At 45.5% G+C, this 14,878-nt stretch overlaps 1 long non-coding RNA gene across 1 annotated transcript in view; it reads left to right on the top strand.

The window, feature by feature from the left end:
• Nucleotides 1-14,318, top strand: part of LOC141222236 (uncharacterized) — a 174,184-nt gene extending 159,866 nt beyond the window's left edge. Inside the window, exon 6 of the long non-coding RNA XR_012290074.1 lies at nt 14,174-14,318. This is a non-coding gene — a long non-coding RNA (uncharacterized lncRNA). The remainder of the gene's footprint in view (nt 1-14,173) is intronic.
• Nucleotides 14,319-14,878: the final 560 nt, after the last annotated feature.

Genomic DNA, 14,878 nt, shown 5'->3' with positions numbered 1-14,878 from the left:
CCAGCCATACCATAAATCACCCCCATAGTAAATCACCCTCTAGACCTACCATAAATCACCCCCATAGTAAATCACCCCTAGCCATACCATAAATCACCCTCTATAGTAATTCACCCCCCAGCCATACCATAAATCACCCCCATAGTAAATCACCCTCTAGACATACCATAAATTACCCCTCATAGTAAATCACCCCCCAGCCATACCATAAATCGCTCCCATAGTAAATCACCCCCCAGCCATACTATAAATCACCCCCCATAGTAAATTACACCCTAGCCATACCACAAATCATCCTCTGTAGTAAATCACCCCCAGCCATATTATAAATCACCCCCTATAGTAAATTACCCCCCAGCCATACCATAAATCACTCCCATAGTAAATAACCCCCCAGCCATACTATAAATCACCCCCCATAGTAAATCACCCCCTAGCCATACCATAGATCTCCCCCCAGCCATAACATAAATCGCCCCCCTATAGTAAATCACCCCCCAGCCAGAGCATAAATAACCCCCTAGCCATACCATGAATCACCCCTATAGTAAATCGCCCCCAGCCATATTATAAATCACCCCCCATAGTAAATCACCGCTCAGCCATTCCATAAATCATCCCCTATAAGTAAATCACCCCCCAGCCATACCATAAATCAGCCCCCAGCCAAACCATAAATCACCTCCCAGAGTAAATCACCCCCCAGCCATACCATAAATCACCCTCTATAGTAAATCACCCCTCATAGTACATCACCCCTTATAGTAAATCACCCCCAGCCATACCATAAATCACTCCCCAGCCATACCATGAATCACCTTCTATAGTAAATTACCCCCATAGTAAATCACCCCCAGCCATACCATAAATCACCTCCTATACTAAATCACCCCCCAGCCAGACCATAAATCACCCCTCATAGTAAATCACCCCACAGCCATACTGTAAATCACCTCCCAGAGTAAATCACTCCCCAGCCCTACCATAAATCACCCTCTATAGTAAATCACCCCTCATAGTACATCACCCCTTATAGTAAATCACCCCCCAGCCATACCATAAATCACTCCCCAGCCATAACATAGATCACTCCCCAGCCATACCATAAATCACCCCCAACCATACCATAAATCACCCCCATAGTAAATCAACCCCCCCGCCAAGCAATAAATCACCACCATAGTTAATCAACCCTTAATCATAGCATAAATCACCCCCTATAGTAAATCACCCTTTATAGTAAATCATCCCACAGCCATACCATAAATCAACCCTCATAGTAAATTATCGCCCAGCCATACCATAAATCACCCCTCAGTCATACCATCTATCACCACCCATAGTAAATCACCTACCCAGCCATAGCATAAATCACCCCTAACCATTCCATAAATAACCACCCATAGTAAGTCATCCCCAAGCCATACCATAAATCACCCCCGATTGTAAATCAACCCCCAGCCATACCTTAAATCCCCCCATAGTAAATCACCTTCTAGTCATACCATAAATGACCCTCCAGCCATACCATGAATCACGCCTCATAGTAAATCACCCCCCAGCCATACCATAAATCACCCCCCCTAGTAAATTACGCCCTAGCCATACCATAAGTCATCCTCTATAGTAAATCACCCCCAGCCATATTATAAATCACCCCCCATAGTAAATTACCCCCCAGCCATACCATAAATCACTCCCATAGTAAATCACCCCTCAGCCATACTATAAATCAACCCCCATAGTAAATCACCCCCCAGCCATACTATAAAGCACCCCCCATAGTAAATTACGCCCTAGCCATACCATAAATCATCCTCTATAGTAAATCACCCCCAGCCATATTATAAATCACTCCCCATAGTAAATTTCGCCCCAGCCATACCATAAATCAATCCCATAGTAAATCATCCCCCAGCCATACCATAAATCAATCCCATAGTAAATCACCCCCAGCCATACTATAAATCAACCCCCATAGTAAATCATCCCCTAGCCATACCATAGATCTCCCCCAGCCATACCATAAATTACCCCCTATAGTAAATCACCCCCAGCCATATTATAAATCACCCCCCATAGTAAATCACCCCTCAGCCATTCCATAAATCATCTCCTATGCTAAATCACCCCCCAGCCATATCATAAATCTGCCCCCAGCCATACCATAAATCACCTCCCAGAGTAAATCACACCCAGCCATATTATAAATGACCCCCCATAGTAAATCACCCCTCAGCGATTCCATAAATCATCCCCTATAGTAAATCACCCCCCAGCCTTACCATAAATTAGCACCCAGCCATACCATAAATCACCCTCTATAGTAAATCACCCCTCATAGTACATCACCCCTTATAGTAAATCACCCCCCAGCCATACAATAAATCACTCCCCAGCCATAACATAAATCACTCCCCAGCCATAACATGAATCAACTTCTATAGTAAAGTACCTCCATAGTAAATCACCCCCCAGCCATACCATAAATCACTCCCCAGCCATACCATAAATCACTCCCCAGCCATACCATAAATCACCTCCTATAGTAAATCACCCCCCAGCCAGACCATAAATCACCCCCCATAGTAAGTCACTCACTAGCCATAAAATAAATCACCCTCTATAGTAAACCACCCCTCATAGTAAATCATCCCCCAGCCATACAATAAATTACCCCTCATAGGAAATCACCCCTAGCCATACCATAAATAACCCCCATAGTAAATCACCCCGCAGCCATAGCATAAATCACCCCCATAGTAAATCACCCCCCAGCCATACTATAAATCACCCCTATAGTAAATCACCCTCCAGCCATACCATAAATCACCCCCATAGTAAATCACCCCCCAGCCATACCATAAATCACTACCTCATAGTAAATTACTCCCCATAGTAAATCATCCCCCAGCCATACCATAAATCACCTCCCATAGTAAATCAACCCCCAGCCATACCATAAATCACCCCCATAGTAAATCACCCCCCAGCCAGACCATAAATCACCCCCCATAGTAAATCACCGCTAGCCATTCCATTAATCACCCCCCCATAGTAAGTCACTCACTAGCCATAAAATAAATCACCCTCTATAGTAAATCACTCCTCATAGTAAATTATCCCCCAGCCATACAATAAATAACCCCTCATAGGAAATCACCCCTAGCCATACCATAAATCAGCCCCAGCCATACCATAAATAACCCCCATATTAAATCACCCCGCAGCCATGACATAAATCACCCCCATAGTAAATCATCCCCCCGCCATACAATAAATCACCGCTCATAGGAAATCACCCCTAGCCATACCATAAATCAGCCCCAGCCATACCATAAATAACCCCCATAGTAAATCACCCCGCAGCCATAGCATAAAACACCCCCATAGTAAATCATCCCCCCGCCATACAATAAATCATCCCCATAGTTAATCACCCCTTAGTCATAGCATAAATCACCCCCTATAGTAAATCACCCTTCATAGTAAATCATCCCCCAGCCATACCATAAATCACCCCTCATAGTAAATCATCCCCCAGCCATACCATAAATCACCTCTCATAGTAAATCATCCCCCAGCCATACCATAAATCACCCCTCAGTCATACCATCAATCACCTCCCATAGTAAATCACCCCCTAGCCATACTAGAAATCACCTCCTATAGTAAATCACCTCCCCAGCCATAGCATAAATCACCCCCCCATAGTAAGTCACCCCTAGTGATTCCATAAATCACCCCCCATTGTAAATCCCCCCCACCCATACAATAAATCATCCCCCACACTAAATCTTCCCCCAGCCATACAATAAATCTCCCCCCATAGTAAATCTTCCCCCAGCCATATCATAAATCACCCCCCAGCCATGCCATAAATCACCCATCATAGTATATCACTCCCAACCAAACAATAAATCTCCCTCTTAAATATAATAAATCTCCCCCTATAGTAAATCACCCCAGCCATATCATGAATCACCCCCTATAGTAAATCACCCTCCATAGTAAATCACCCCCCAGCCATAGCATAAATCACCCCCCATAGTAAATCACTCGCCAGCCAAAACCATAAATCACCCCCCTAGTAAATCACCCCCCAGCCATATCATAAATCACCCCCTATAGTAAATCACCCCCCAGCCACACCATAAATCACTCCCCATAGTAAATCACCCCCCAGCCATACAATAAATCACCCCCAATACTAAATTACTCCCTAGCCATACAATAAATCATCCCCTATAGTAAATCACCCCCAGTCATATTATAAATCACCCCCATAGTAAATCAGCCTTAGCCATAGCATAAATCACCCCCCAAGCCATAGCATAAATCACCCCCATAGTATATCACCCCCCAATCATACCATAAATCATCCCCTATAATAAATCACAACTCAGCCATACCATAAATCACCCCCCATAGTAAATCACCCCCCAGCCCTACTATAAATCACCTCCCATAGTAAATCACCCCCCAGCATACCATAAATCAGCCCCCATAGTAAATCACCCCCCCAGCCACAGCATAAGTCAACCCCCATAGAAAGTCACCCCCAAGCCATACCATAAATCATGCCCATAGTAAATCACCTCCTAGTCATACCATAAATGACCCCATCAATACCATAAAACACCCCCCTATAGTAAATCCACCCCCCCAGCAATAGCATAAATCACCCCATAGTATATCACCCCCCAGCCATACTATAAATCATCCTCCATAGTAAATCACCCCCCAGCCATACAATAAATCACCCCCCCAATAGTAAATTACGTCCTAGCCATACCAAAAACCATCCCCTATAGTAAATCACCCCCAGTCATATTATAAATCACCCCCATAGTAAATCAGCCTTAGCCATAGCATAAATCACCCCCCAAGCCATAGCATAAATCACCCCCATAGTATATCACCCCCCAATCATACCATAAATCATCCCCTATAATAAATCACAACTCAGCCATACCATAAATCACCCCCCATAGTAAATCACCCCCCAGCCCTACTATAAATCACCTCCCATAGTAAATCACCCCCCAGCATACCATAAATCAGCCCCCATAGTAAATCACCCCCCCAGCCACAGCATAAGTCAACCCCCATAGAAAGTCACCCCCAAGCCATACCATAAATCATGCCCATAGTAAATCACCTCCTAGTCATACCATAAATGACCCCATCAATACCATAAAACACCCCCCTATAGTAAATCCACCCCCCCAGCAATAGCATAAATCACCCCATAGTATATCACCCCCCAGCCATACTATAAATCATCCTCCATAGTAAATCACCCCCCAGCCATACAATAAATCACCCCCCCAATAGTAAATTACGTCCTAGCCATACCAAAAACCATCCCCTATAGTAAATCACCCTCAGTCATATTATAAATAACCCCCATAGTAAATCACCCCCCAGGAATACTATAAATCACCCCCCATAGTAAATCACCCCCCCCAGCCATAGCATAAGTCAACCCCCATAGAAAGTCACCCCCAAGCCATACAATAAATCTCCCCCCCAATAGTAAATTACGTCCTAGCCATACCAAAAATCATCCCCTATAGTAAATCACCCTCAGTCATATTATACATCACCCCCATAGTAAATCACCCCCCAGGAATACTATAAATCACCCCCTATAGTAAATCACCCCCCAGCCATACCATAAATCACCCCCAGCCATACCATAAATCACCCCCATTGTAAATCACTCCCCAGCCATACCATAAATCACTCCCCCATAGTAATTCACCCCCCATAGTAAATCACCCCCCATAGTAAATCACCCCCCAGCCATACCATAAATCATCTCCTATAGTAAATCACCCCCAGCCAAACCATAAATCACCCCCATAGTAAATCACCACTCAGCCATACCATAAATCACCCCTTAGTCATACCATAAATCACCCCCCTATAGTTAATCACCCCCCCAGCCATAGCACCAATCACCCCCTATAGTAAATCACCTCCCCAGCCATAGCATAAATCATCTCCCATAGTAAATCACCCATAGCCATTCCATAAATCACCCCAATAGTAAGTCACCCCCAACCACACGATAAATCACCCATCAGTCATACCATAAGTCACCCCCCATATTAAGTCACCCCAAGCCATACTATAAATCACCCACTATAGTAAATCACCCCCCAGCCATACCATAAATCACCCCCATAGTAAATCACCCCCCAGCCATATCATAAATCACCCCCTTAGTAAATCACCCCTAGCCATTCCATAAATCACTGCCCAGCAATACTATAAATCACCCCCTAATAGTAAATTACACCCTAGCCATATCATAAATAATCCCCTATAGTAAAGCACCCCAGTCATATTATAAATCACCCCTCAGCCAAACCATAAATCACCCACCATAGTAAATCACCCCCAAGCTATACCATAAATCACCCCCCAGCCATACCATAAATCACGCCCCTATAGTAAATCACCCGCCAGCAATACCATAAATCACCCCCCAGCCATTCCATAAATCACCCCCATAGTAAATCCTCCCCTGCAGGGCCGGCGTCAGCACCCGGCGCACCCGGGCAAATGCCGGGGCCCTGAGCAGGCAGAGGGGCCCACTGGCGGTCGCGCACCCCGCTGGGCTATGGGCGGAGGAGAGCGGTGTCAGCGCCCGCCCTTCTCCGCCGCTTGCTCAGGGCCCCGGCAGCTGGATACTTACCTCTCCCCGTGCCTCCGCAGATCAGCTGTCTTCCTGCTCTGCGCTCCCTGTGACGTCTAAGGTCAGAGGACGCGGTGACGTCTTTACACCGCGCCCTCCCCTGAGCCGTCACAGGGAGTGCTGAGCGGGAAGACGCTGACAACGCTGGAGTTCGGACCCGAGCAGCGGGCAGCGGGCAGCAGGTAGCAGGTGAGGAGAAGGGAGGTGAGTATTTGATTTTTTTTTTTTTAATGTATGGAGGCATGGGGCAGTATAAAGAGAAAGGGGGGGAGGGGGTGGCATCCTCCATGGAGCATTATAAAGAAAGGGGGGGGGCATCCTGCATGAGGCATTATAAAGAGGGGGGGTGACATCCTGCATGAGGCATTATAAAGAGGGGGGGTGACATCCTGCATGAGGCATTATAAAGAGGGGGGGTGACATCCTGCATGGGGCATTATAAAGAGGGGGGGACAGCCTGTATGGGGCATTATAAGGTGGGGAACAGCCTGCATAGTGCATTATAAGGGGGGGGGGTAACAGCCTGCATGGAGCATTATAAGGGGGGGACAGCCTGTATGGGGCATTATGTGGGGGGTAACAGCCTGCATGCAGCATTATATGGGGACCAGTATCCTGTATGGAGCGTTAAAAGGGGACCGGTATCCTGTATGGAGCGTTATATGGGGACCGGTATCCTGTATGGAGCGTTATATGGGGGCCAGTATCCTGTATGGAGTTTTATAAGGGGACCAATATCCTGTATGGAGCGTTATATGGGGGCCAGTATCCTGTATGGAGCTTTATAAGGGGACCAGTATCCTGTATGGAGCGTTATATGGGGGCCAGTATTCTGTACGGAGCCTTATATGGGGGCCAGTATTCCGTATGGAGCCTTATATGGGGGCCACTATTCCGTATGGAGCCTTATATGGGGGCCAGTATTCCGCATGGAGCCTTATATGGGGGCCAGTATTCTGCATGGAGCCTTATATGGGGGCCAGTATTCCGCATGGAGCCTTATATGGGGGCCAGTATTCCGCATGGAGCCTTATATGGGGGTCAGTATTCCGCATGGAGCCTTATATGGGGGCCAGTATTCCGTATGGGGCCTTATATGGGGGCCAGTATTCCGTATGGGGCCTTATATGGGGGCCAGTATTCCTTATGGGGCCTTATATGGGGGCCAGTATTCCATATGGGGCCTTATATGGGGGCCAGTATTCCGTATGGGGCCTTATATGGGGGCCAGTATTCCGTATGGGGCCTTATATGGGGGCCAGTATTCTGTATGGAGCGTTATATGGGGGACAGTATTCTGTGTGGAGCGATTCACCGGTTTCTGAGCTATTGTGGAATTTACAATCGATATTACTCATGTAATGTAAGAAGTGAAATCTTTGCATTGTACTATATATGTATATTTCTCCGCCGTATCTCTGCATCATGAATCATGGTATGTGTTAAAGGGGCCCAGTGAGACTCTTTCGCCCGGGGCCCAGAAAAACCTGGAGCCGGCCCTGCTCCCCTGACACACCATAAATCAGCCCCAGTCATACCATAAATAACCCCCCTATAGTAAATCACCCCCCAGCCATAGCATAAATCACCCTCTATAGTAAATCACCTCCCCAGCCATACCATATATCACCCCTCATAGTAAATCACCCTCCAGCCATACCATAAATCACCCACCATAGTAAATCAACCCCCAGTCATACCATAAATGACCTTAAATAGTAAATTACCCCCATAGTAAATCACCCCCCAGCCATACCATAAATCACCCCACAGTCATACCATAAATCACCCCCCAGCCATACCATCAATCACTCCTCAGTCATACCATAAATCAATCCTCAGTCATAACATAAATCATCACCCATAGTAAATCACCGCCTAGCCATACCATAAATCACCACCCATAGTAAATCGCCCCCTAGCCATAACATAAATCACCTCCTATATTAAATCACCTCCCCCTCCATAGCATAAATCACCACCCCCATAGTAAATCACCCCCTAGTCATACCATAAATCACCCTCTATTGTAAACCACCCCCCAGCCATAGCATAATTCACCCCTATTGTAAATCACCCCCGAGCCATACATAAATCACCCTCTATTGTAAATAACCCCCCAGCCATACCATAAATCCCCCCCATAGTAAATCACCCTCCAGCCAATACCATAAATCACTTCTATAGTAAATCACCCCCCCAGCCATAGCATAAATCATCCCCTAGAGTAAATCACCCCCAGCCATATTATAAATCACCCCCATAGTAAATTACCTCCAAGCATGCCATAAATCACCCCCATAGTAAATTACCTCCAAGCATACCATAAATCACGCCCCATAGTAAATCATCCCCCAGCCATACAATAAATCATCGCCTATAGTAAATCACCCCTTAGCCATACCACAAATCACCCCCCATAATAAATCCCCCCCCCAGCCATACCATAAATCACCCCCTATAGTAAATCACCCCCTAGCCATACCATAAATCACCCCCCATAGTAAATTACTCCCCAGCCATGCCATAAATCACCCCCCATAATAAATCACCTCCTAGCCATACCATAAATCAACCACTATAGTAAATCATCCCCCCAACCATAGCCTAAATTACCTCCCATATTAAATCACCCCTAGCCATTCCATAAACCACCCCCCCTAATAAGTCACCCCCAAGACATAACATAAATCATCCCCTTAGTAAATCAACCACTAGTCATACCATAAATGACCTCCAGCCATAGCATAAATCATTCCCTATAGTAAAGCACAACTCAGCCATACCATAAATCACCCCCATAGTAAATCACCCCCCAGCCATACCATAAATCACCCATCATAGTATATTGCCCCCAGCCAAACAATAAATCTCCCCCATAAATACAATAAATCTTCCCCTATAGTAAATCACCCCCAGTCATATTATAAATCACCCCCAAGCCATACTATAAATTAGCCCCTATAGTAAATCACCCCCTGCCATACCATAAATCACTCCCCATAGTAAATCACCCCCATAGTAAATCACCCCACAGCCATACCATAAATCACCTCCCATATTAAGTCACCCCTAGCCATACCAAAAATCACCCTCTATAGTAAATCACCCCCAGTCATATTATAAATCACCCCCAAGCCATACTATAAATTACTCCCTATAGTAAATCACCCCCTGCCATACCATAAATCACTCCCCCATGGTAAATCACCCCCATAGTAAATCACCCCACAGCCATACCATAAATCACCTCCCATATTAAGTCACCCCTAGCCATACCAAAAATCACTCTCTATAGTAAATCACCCCTCATAGTAAATCACTCTCAGCCATACCATAAATCACCCCTCATAGTAAATCACTCTCAGCCATACCATAAATCACTGCCTATAGTAAATCATCCCCCAGCCGTACCATAAATCATCCCCATAGTAAATCACCCCTAGCCATGCCACAGATCTTCCCCTAGCCATACCATATATTACCCCCTATAGTAAATCACCCCCCATTGTAAATCACCACAAGCCATACCATAAATTATCCCCAAAGTAAATCACCCCCAATCCATACCATAAATCACCCCCTATAGTAAATCACCCCTCAGCGATACCATAAATCACCCTGTATAGTAAATTACCCCCATGGTAAATCACCCCCCATAGTAAATCACCCTACAGCCATACAATAAATCACCCCCAATAGTAAATTACACCCTAGCCATACCAAAAATCACCCCCTATAGTAAATCACCCCCCCCCTCATAGTAAATAATCTTCTTTTTTTAAAATCTTTTTATTTTTATATAGCACTAACATTCCCCAGCGTTTTACATACAGTACATTATTGTCACTGTCCCCATCGGGGCTCACAATCTAAATTCCCTATCGGTATGTCTTTGGAGTGTGGGAGGAAACCAGAGAACCCGGAGGAAACCCACGCAAACAAGGGGAGAACATACAAACTCCTTGCAGATGTTGTCCTTGGTGGGATTTGAACCCAGGACCCCAGCACTGCAAGGCTGCAGTGCTAACCACTGCGCCACCGTGCCGCCCATCACCCCTAGTCATTCTATAAATCACCCTCCATAGTAAGTCACCCCCAAGCCATACCATAAATCACCCCCCATTGTAAATCCCCCCACCCATACAATAAATTTTCCCCCAGCCATACAATAAATCTCCCCCCATAGTAAATCTTGCCCCAGCCATGTCATAAATCACCCTCCAGCATACCCTTTGTCACCTCCATAGTAAATCACAGCCTAGCAACACCATAAATCAACCCCCATAGTATGGCACTCCCTAGCCATAGTATAAATCACCCCCAATAGTAAATCACCCCCTAACCATACCATAAATCACCCCCCAGCCATACCATAAATCACCCCCTATAGTAAATCACCCCCCAGCCTTAGCATAAATCACCCCCTATAGTAAATCACCCCCCCAGCCTTAGCATAAATCACCCCCCACAGCAAATCAGCCGTCAGCCATACTATAAATCACCCCCCACAATGAATCTTCACTTCCATTCCATCTTCGGTGTCTTCAGCTCTGAAGCACAGAGCAGTTTTCACCAATGGCCGCCTCTGCAGCTGCCCACCGGCGAGCGACATCAGCAGCGTGATCACATGACCTGAGGTCAGAGCTTCAGCGCTGGGAGCCGGCACAATGCAGCTACTCTGAGCGCGGTCTCTGCTCAGAGAACTGCCGACTCCCAGTCCGGGGGGTGGCAGAACGCAGCCGCCGGCAAAGAAGACACATCGAACCGACTGCGCCCCACCTAGATATGCCTCTGTCTTACGTCAATCTCTTCTTGAGATTTTGGGAGCGTGAATACATCCAAAACATTGAACATAAGTCATTGGCATCAGTGATATCTTGGATGAGATTCATAGACGATGTGTTGTTTAGTTGGCAGGGCTCCTGTGAGGAACTTGAAAAATTCTTAAAACATCTCAATGACAAATGCATGGAATATTAAACTAACCCATCACATTGAGCTAAAGAAAAGTGATTTTCTGGATTTGGATATTCGTGTTGATGACCATGGACAGTTGCATACAAATATTTATTGCAAGAAGTGTCAATGCTTTCTTGCATGCCAAATCACATCTGGCACATGTAATACGGGCAATACCGACCGGCAATTTATTAGGGCACATCGTATTTGTGACCAAGACAAAGCTTTTGAAGAGCAGGCATGTGATATTACATCGTGGGAACAAAATGTAAAATATTCAACAGGCCTACTATCGGGCCAAACACACCAATAGACAATCTCTTCTCATTACTAAAAGGAAAAAGGAATCTTATGGGCATGTTCGATCAATCAAGAATTATCATTCAAGGTGGAAGGAGATGACCAATATCATCTCCAAATTTTGGCCAATTCTCCAACAGGATCAGACAATAATTCCTTTTCTATCAAATCGTCCATTTATTACGGCTAAATGTAATAAGACACTACGTGATATATTGGTTCATAATCATCATGTACATGATACGTCTTCATATATCTTTGCCTCAAAGGGCCCCAAATGGGGCACATGGAAGTGTGGCAACTGCAAAGTGGGCAGATATATTGAAAAAACAGATACCTTTCAGGATTCGATGGGTGAGCAGATTTACAAGATCCTGCATTTCATCAATTGTAGAACATCTATGGTCATCTACCAAGCCACATGTTCCTGTGGACTCTTGTATATTGATATGTTAACTCAGGAGCTGAGGGTACGTACTTTGTAACACATCAAACATATTAGAGCAGCGAGAAAATTTCTCAAGATGAGGTGGGTGCTATTTCTAAACTTAAACCTTTGGCGAGACACTTTCGGGATTGCCACCCTCATCAATGGCATCTCTTACGTGTCAAAGGGATTGACCATCTGTATCCTGGGATTAGGAGGGAAAATCTAGCCAAAAAACTGGCCCAGATTGAATGTAAATGGATCACCACTCGAAGAAGTATGACCCTCAGAGGTTTAAACGAACAGTGGGGTTTTTCGAGTTTTCTTTAAGTATATGACGCGCCCCCTGGGCCATGTTCAGGGGATACCCGGAGCCGGATCTGACAGGGGTAGTAGTCCTCGTGGCGGTGACCCGGTCCGTGCCCAGGGTGTCAAACTAAGTGTGTGGCAGTCTTTGTAGATGTTGTTAAGTGTCGACTACGCCACCCGTTGATTTGCGGTCACAAGGCCGCCGCTGCAGAACAGTCCGCTGAGGCCGGTAGTATGGGTGCAGCGATGGTGGTATAACCCCCAACGGGAGGGGTATGGCCTCAGGGCAGCTGGTGCGGATGATGGGGGTAGTGATAGTGCAGAAAGGAGAGTCAGAGACGTGAGATGCAGTTTCAGGGTTTTTACTCACTGGTGTTCCTTCAGTCACTCTGGCCTTGAGTGACCACCCGAGCCATGCTGCATTCACCAGGTGTGGGACTCGGCTAACCCCCAGGCAGTTCCGGAGCGTGGTCCTGAGCTCCCTTCTCTTTCTCTCTCTGCTGGCCGTCCCCACCAGGGATCCACCTTTGTCCGGTTCCCTTGGGCCTCCTGGTGGCAAAACCTTCTCTGGCTTTCCTGACCCTACTCTTGGTGTACCTTCCTGGTGGATGTGGTGAGGGTCGTGGCAAAGCTTGACCACGACCTCCGGTTCCTGGCTAAGGGTTACTTTTGCCTCCGCCAGCTTGGGATCCGGTGCCCTCTTCTGCCAACCCTTCACCCTTTTGGCTTAATTCTGGGATCTCAGGGTTCCCTCTGGCTCTGCGTCTCTGGGCCTTTCTTCTTCCTCCTCCACTACAAGCCTGGCCCTGGAGCTGGGCCCAGCAGGAGCCACAGCTCCCTGTCAGCCCTCCTGGCTGAGCTCCTCTGCTCGGCTTCTCCTCAGGCTGAACTGACTGACTGACTGACTGACCCTGATCTAAGATGGTTCCCACCTTATATACTCCCTCTATGTGTGAGCTCAGGTGACCAGCACCCAATGAGCTCCTAGCCTTACCCAGACTGCTCCCCCTATCTGCCCCTACACTACTGGGATGTTCCACCCCCCTCCCACTCCAGCCAGGGACAGACACTGTCGTACCTGCACATATACCTAGTGGGAGTACCATCGGTCTGTCCCTCGGAAATGGGATGTATGTAGTGTATGCAGCTAACTGAGCTCAGTTCCACACTCCATCCTTACCCGGGAGTGGAATATCACACCTCTGGCTTGAGGTGCAATACCCCTGTAGCAGCCGAATCCTCAGGGTGCTACATATACACTTGGATTTTTTGGTATATTCTCATCTTCAGTGTCTTGTCCTTATTATCAATCGAATCATATAATTTATATAGTCATAGTGGATTTGATTGAATAATATAATATATACATGTATTATTAGTTTTATTGTATATATAAATGGTAGTTTATGAGTTTGTGGAGGTATTTTTATGGGATATATGTGGATACTAATTTTTATTATCTCTTTCAGACTGGAGGACTCTTTGTATCATCATCATCGCCCAAACAGCCATACAGTTTCACATGAATTCCGTCACTAAGTATAACATTGGATATATATTTTTTGTATTATCCTCTCTATCATGATCACGTCTCTTTTTCATATATATATTCTTATTATATTTTATGCTTTTTTAATTTTCGTATATACACATATATAACTATCACTTACATACACTTATACATTGAATTAAGGATATTAAATTATCACATATAAATAGCTGCTAGTATATTCATTTACCTCTATACATACACAAGGTAATTAGATATATTCATTTGTAGATGTCATATTTTTGTGGGTTCGTACAAGAATCAACATTTTAATACATACAGTCATACTTTATTATGGTTTTTTGTCTCCATCTTTGCTCTGATTTACCCTGGCTGCGCTGGCGCTGTGTGTTATATTACGCATGTGCTGCACAGAGTATTTAAGCAAATTATTCACCTGTATCATATACATGGTGAGAGTTTATAGTGTGTTTATACACTTTGACATATACACATTATATATGGCATAATATTGTGTGTGCGCACATTAACTATATTATATAGAGATCTTTTTCTGTATTTCATACAGTTCTATTTTGCTATTCTCATTATATTTCGGCTTTGATGTTGACCCACACTTTTGGCCTTTTCTACTATGGCTGCAGGGTTGCTGTGCGCCACACTG

This window comes from Phyllobates terribilis, unplaced genomic scaffold (genome assembly GCF_046119375.1).
Source record: "Phyllobates terribilis strain yellow unplaced genomic scaffold, ASM4611937v1 Scaffold_348__1_contigs__length_1988982, whole genome shotgun sequence".
Lineage (NCBI taxonomy): Eukaryota > Metazoa > Chordata > Amphibia > Anura > Dendrobatidae > Phyllobates > Phyllobates terribilis.
Note: the sequence above shows the minus strand (reverse complement) of the source record. Positions and strands in the feature narration are given on the sequence as shown.